This window comes from Pezoporus occidentalis, unplaced genomic scaffold, assembly GCF_034315485.1.
Source record: "Pezoporus occidentalis ecotype Australia unplaced genomic scaffold, CSIRO_AGI_Poc_V1 ctg63, whole genome shotgun sequence".
NCBI lineage: Eukaryota > Metazoa > Chordata > Aves > Psittaciformes > Psittacidae > Pezoporus > Pezoporus occidentalis.
In genome coordinates this window covers 6454675-6460151 of record NW_026915977.1, presented here as the reverse complement: position 1 = coordinate 6460151, position 5477 = coordinate 6454675, and the positions used below count along the sequence as shown (strand labels likewise).

The 5477-nt window shown below is 48.6% G+C and overlaps 1 protein-coding gene across 1 annotated transcript in view; it reads left to right on the top strand.

Moving 5' to 3' along the window:
- Nucleotides 1-5477, top strand: part of TRPC5 (transient receptor potential cation channel subfamily C member 5) — a 95162-nt gene that overhangs the window by 82689 nt on the left and 6996 nt on the right. The gene's annotated exons all lie outside the window — the stretch shown is intronic.

Below are 5477 nucleotides of genomic sequence, written 5' to 3'. Positions count from 1 at the left end.
ACTAAAAAAGAAAAAAAAAGGATAAATGAATAAAGAGGGGTACAGAGAAATACCTGATTCTCCCCTGTATCTGGCTCCCACCAGTCCAGCAATGGATTTGAAGACAATTCTTCCTTCCTGCTCCAATCCCAGGCTGACCTGCTCTGCAGAAATAAAGGTAACGTTCTGGAAATAGCGCAGGTAGACATGAGGGGAAGTGTTTTTCTTTATGCCATAGAATTACATCAGCACTCTGGGTTAGACCTCAGCCCACCAGTTCTCTATGGGCATGTGTGAATTACTTGATTTTGACCTGGCTGGAGGTAGTTAACATCACCAGCACAGATGCACCTTATCTCTCCGACCTTCAGCATGAAAAGAGGCTCTTATCAGGCAGTGATAAAGGAGAGGGAATGGATGGCAGGAAGAACAAAGCCTTAGTGATATCTTTTTCATTGTTTCTTCCCGCTGAGGCTTTTTCAGAGAGCTGTTTGTCTGCAGGACCTTCCTCCTGCTCTGATTTATTTGGCTATTAAAATAAAACCTGAACTTTGCTGGAAGATGACTGAAATAAAAAAGGTGTCAGTTCACATAATTTAACTGCACAAAAACCAGCACAATCCACAGTTCGGTGTTTTCGCAAGTATAATATTCCCTGGCCTTCTCATTAGCTATCTTTGTTTCTATCCAATATGCTGGTGGGAGATGAAAGGTAATTGATGTATATATATAACCTAAATACATTGTGGAATGTAGCGCAGTCAAGCTATAATAAAACTGTTAATTATGAGTATATTCTGCACATGGAAGATATAAATAGCAGAGATGCTAAAGCATGCATTTTCCAAGTACAAACAAACTGATTCCCCAGAGCTGGGAAAATCAGCCAGCTCACAGTATGGAGATCGTCTTGGGAAGCTCACAGTATGGAGATCATCTTGAGAAGTGATGGCCAGAGGAGCAGCTCATCAGGGAGGTCTGCCTCTGGTGTCCTCCAGAGTGAATGCCTGCGCTCTTGGCTCCACCTTCTGTATTCACAAGCCATTAGTGGCTTTCTTTTCTTCTGCAACCAGTGACCTGCACCATTCCCATGATTTCCAAGTCTCTTTGGCTAGACTCCAAGGATGGAGTCCTTTATCCAACTCATTACACACTGCTGTTGCTGTGCTCTGTGTCTTGTTGACGCTGAACTGGCCATTCCCTTGATCTGTTTGAAGTGATGGACCTTGGACACTGCAAAATTAAGGCAGCTTTTCCTCCTTTTCCCTGTTACAGTGTGGTCTTTTATGGTCTTTGCCATGCCTGGGATCTTTATCCAGCTTCCAGGGTTTTAAGGCTCAGTCCCATTGATGGCTTGTTTGAAACGTCTGCTGTGCGAAAGTTCTGATTTTGGTGTTCTTCTCCCTTGCGCTCTGTTTGATTCCCGCACCTAAGGGCCTTGCTGCCATCTGCCTGTACCAGATAAGGAGAGTGCTTTTCTGGAGTTAAGTCTTTACCTGTATCCTAGCACTGGTGTTTCTTTATGAGTATTTCTTCAGGACCTGCCTATGTTCCATATCCTTTTCCTTTCCTGTGCTGGAGCAGACAGGGCCACAGGGAGCAGCTCTCCCTGCCCATGCCCATGCCCGTGCTGAGTGCTCACGCACGGGCTTTGCTCTGCAGCTCTCCAGGCACCTTTTCCCTCTCATCTGAGTGCTCCTTCACTTTGTATGTGCTGGTTTGAGTCTGCTGGGGGCTGGTTCTCTCCAGGCTTTGCCACTTGCCCCTCTTCAAAGCAGTGTGGGTCTGTCCCGGGGCCACCACAGCTCCCATGGTATGGAGGGCTGGTGAGGATTGCGTTTGCTTTACCCAGTCATTTTGTGCTAGGCAGCGCTTCCATCTCTTCTCTGGCTGCCTCATTCCCTCACTGTTCTAATTGCTTCTTCTACTGCTGGATTGTCCTCCTCTAGTAATTTTTCTTGTATTTGAGATTGATCCTATTAAGTTCTTATCCTTCAGTATGTCATCCCCGGCTCTGAAAGCAGAGTCATTTGTTGGCAGCTGCAGCTGAATTACCTGTGCATTAATTGCCTTTGTAGGTGCCTGATTTCTCTCACAGACTTTTTCTTTCTTTCTGTGACATATTTTTCTTCGGAAGCCATCAAACACCGTTTACCTCAAATAGGCTTTTGCTGCTCGAAGCTCTGAGCTCCTCATTAAACCCCCAGGCTCTGCTGATGTTACCACCAGGTTGCCCAACACATATTGCAAAATGAACAGCTATGAAACTGCACAAGAGTTGTCTGTGTCAGGTTCTGTAAAGCATAACTTTCCCCTGACCCCTTTTCTGCAATGCTTCCTATTCAGGACACACCAGGGTATATTGTTTGTGCTAGCCTGCCCAAAAGCTGATGTATTTTCTGTGCTGTTTCTTGCTCTGGATTTAGCAAAGAGCAATAAAAAGGCATGTGAGATGGAAATACACTAAAGAGAGTTCTCCATAGGCTGCAGATGAGATGTTGGTGTTCACCTGTTTAAGGTGAACTCTGTGTCTCCTTCTTCCTTCCTAGAGGAAAACACTACATCCTGGGCACTCCTGATCTCATGGGGCTGCTGCTGACACCTCCTGGGACAGCAGCAGGGAGCAATCCTGCTACTCCGGATGCAGAAATGCTTCTGCCAGCATTCCCGGCACAACTGGAAAGCTGCCTGTGCCTCCTTCCAAGGCACTCAGCCATGGCCAGACAGCCTGGTCCCAAGGGCATCGTCACAGCCATCTGTGTCTGCATCTGACAGGCAGCAGCCTGATTTCCAGCTTAGCCCACTGACTGTTGTATCATAAAACACAAGAAAAGCACACGCAGCCCTTTTTGTGCCAGCTAGAAAGATGCTGGGTATCTTTATTCTTTCCTAATGGGCATGGGGAGGATTTGCATCCCAGGAACACACTTCTCAGTGCACCTCTGTGTAGAATCATAGAAGAGTTTGGGTGGGAAAGGACCTTAAGATCATCCAGTTCCAACCCCCTGCCATGGGCAGGGACACCTCACACTAAACCACGGCACCCAAGGCTTCGTCCAACCTGGCCTTGTAGTCCAGGGGAACTTAAGTAACTGGTTATCGTGTTACTGTTTTGCAGTGAGTAGGTCTGAAGCTCTCGGGGTGCCTGGCTGCTGAGCATTACCATCACCTCAGCATCATGTTTTAGCTGTGTCTTTGTACCACAGCACTAATCCAGAGCTAACCACAGTGTGCAACAGCAGAGCGCAGGGAGCTGCCACAATCCATTTCATAACCTGAACTCAGAACTACCCCAGTGCTTCCAGGGATGCTAACTCAGCAGTCATGAGATCGGGCTCCTGTGCCCCGCTTTGCCACAGGCTTCCCACAGGACAGCCCCGTGTTTCAGCTCCTGTGTGCTGGAAGTAGCAGCCTTTTCGTCCATCAACTTCCCAGCCACAGGGGAGCTGAAATAACACACAAAGAGGTTTGTGAAACTAGAGGCTGCGGCAGTGGAAACCACCTCACGCAGAGGACTGGAACAGCCTGGGTCTGTGCTGGCTGGGTCAGTACCAGCTGAGAAACTGGCTGTTACTTGGCAAAGGATGATCGAAACCATATGGCCCAGCAAGGAGATGGTGATGGAAATCTTTCTAGCAAAGGTTTGACGAGATGTAAACAACAGATTTTCTACCCAGAGATGGAGATGAATACTGGAATTACCCCGGACCATTAGTGTAGCAGGTAATGACATAAAATGTGGCACATCTGCAAATACATCACTTTGAGTGAATTAGAAAATCCTCACAACTGCTACAGTAAGATGGCTGCAGCGATCCCACAGGGAAATCTTTATGGGAGATTAATTCTCACTTCAAATGGCAGAGACTTGCAAGAGGATTCTGTGGCCGGTATGACACATCCACGCTGTGATAGTAAGTCACACATCCCTTTTGTTCTCACGGAGAAGCCCAGGGCTGGTTTCTGAGTTTATGTGTTCTTTGAGCTTGCGGGCTTGGCCCCTCTTAAGAAGGGGAATGTTTTATAGCTGTAATGATGAGCAGTGCTTGAAAGTAAACGGTGATGAGAACAAGGGCAAGAGCAACAGAAGCTCAAAGAGAGGACAGTGAAATCCAGACTCGGTTTTAAATTCCTAGCAACAAGGTCACGCTCTCAGCATTAGTGGATGCGTGCCTTTAGCTTATCATGAGCGTTACCAAAGAGTTGCCACCCGAGAGCGCTGTACGGGACAGCGAGGAGTCCGTCCGTACCGCTGAGCGACCGGGGTCTGTGCCCGCGCCGCCTCCTGCCCTCCCTCAGGAACCCGCTCCACTGAAGCCTCCCGGGTTGTGTCCGTGCGGGATGTCCCTGGGAGCGGGCTCCGACACCCACCTCCCGTGACCCACACTTAAATCAGCAGGGTCCGGGCTGGCAGTGCTCAAGGCCAGGTTGGACACAGGGGCTTGGAGCAAGCTGCTCTAGTGGAAGGGCTCCCTGCCCACGGCAGGGCTTGGAGCTGGATGAGCTTTAAGGTCCCTCCAGCCCAAACCATCCTGTGATTCTATGAGATGCTCCAAAAACCTGGAGCACATCTGGTGATCCCCATGGCCATGTTCACAGCCAGCGCAGTGACCGAGATACCGGCTGTAGCTCAGGAGTGCTTCAACTCTGAATTGGGTATTGAATGACTGGTGAAGCACTGTGTTCCTGGTACTCACCACAGGAGAGTTAGGAAAACTGTAGTTTTGTGTGTAGGTTTCAGTGCTTATAGCACTAAAGAGAGCTCTAACGAAGGAAATGGCTTCCTGGCACACACAGGCATTCTCAGTAAAACTGCAATGTCTCTTCACTGTGTTTGCAACACAAAACTGCTGCCAGGAGCCCTCATCTGATTAGTTCAGGTCCTCAAAACATCGAGGTGAGTAATTGAGACAGGCTGGGCTTGTAAACCCTGGGGAGCTCACAGCAGCAGCAAACAGAAAAGGTACTTTGAGCTTTGTATGGAGAGCCTGTCTTTTCAGAGAGCTTGTGTTGCACTCACCAGTCGAGCACAAGATGAACTAAATACAGGCAGGGTTGAAGCCAGTGCCCACCAACCTCACCCACAGACACTGACATCAGCAGGGATTTGGTCAGAACAACCACAAAACTTCCCTAATGAAGAGCTCCCACTAAGTTCCACAGCACTGCCCTGCACCTTCCTTCAGTCCCTGGTCAAGCCTGTGTGATCCCCTTCAGCTATTTAAAACTGTAGGAACAAAAAGAAACCATCGCACAGAAAAGAGTTTTAGCCCTTTTCTTCCATTCCCACTCATTTGCAGTCCCCGAGCTACAGCTCTGCCTTACCTTCCTCTGCAGACAGCATCCACGTCCCCTACTAAACTGCCTCTGCCCAGGACATGCCCTTTCATAAGGTGCTGAAGGGAATTGCTGCCAAGTCACCACACCTGATCCCACCCCACCTCCACTGAGCCTTTGATGGGCCTTTGTAGAATGGCAGGGTGGATTTATAACCTTCT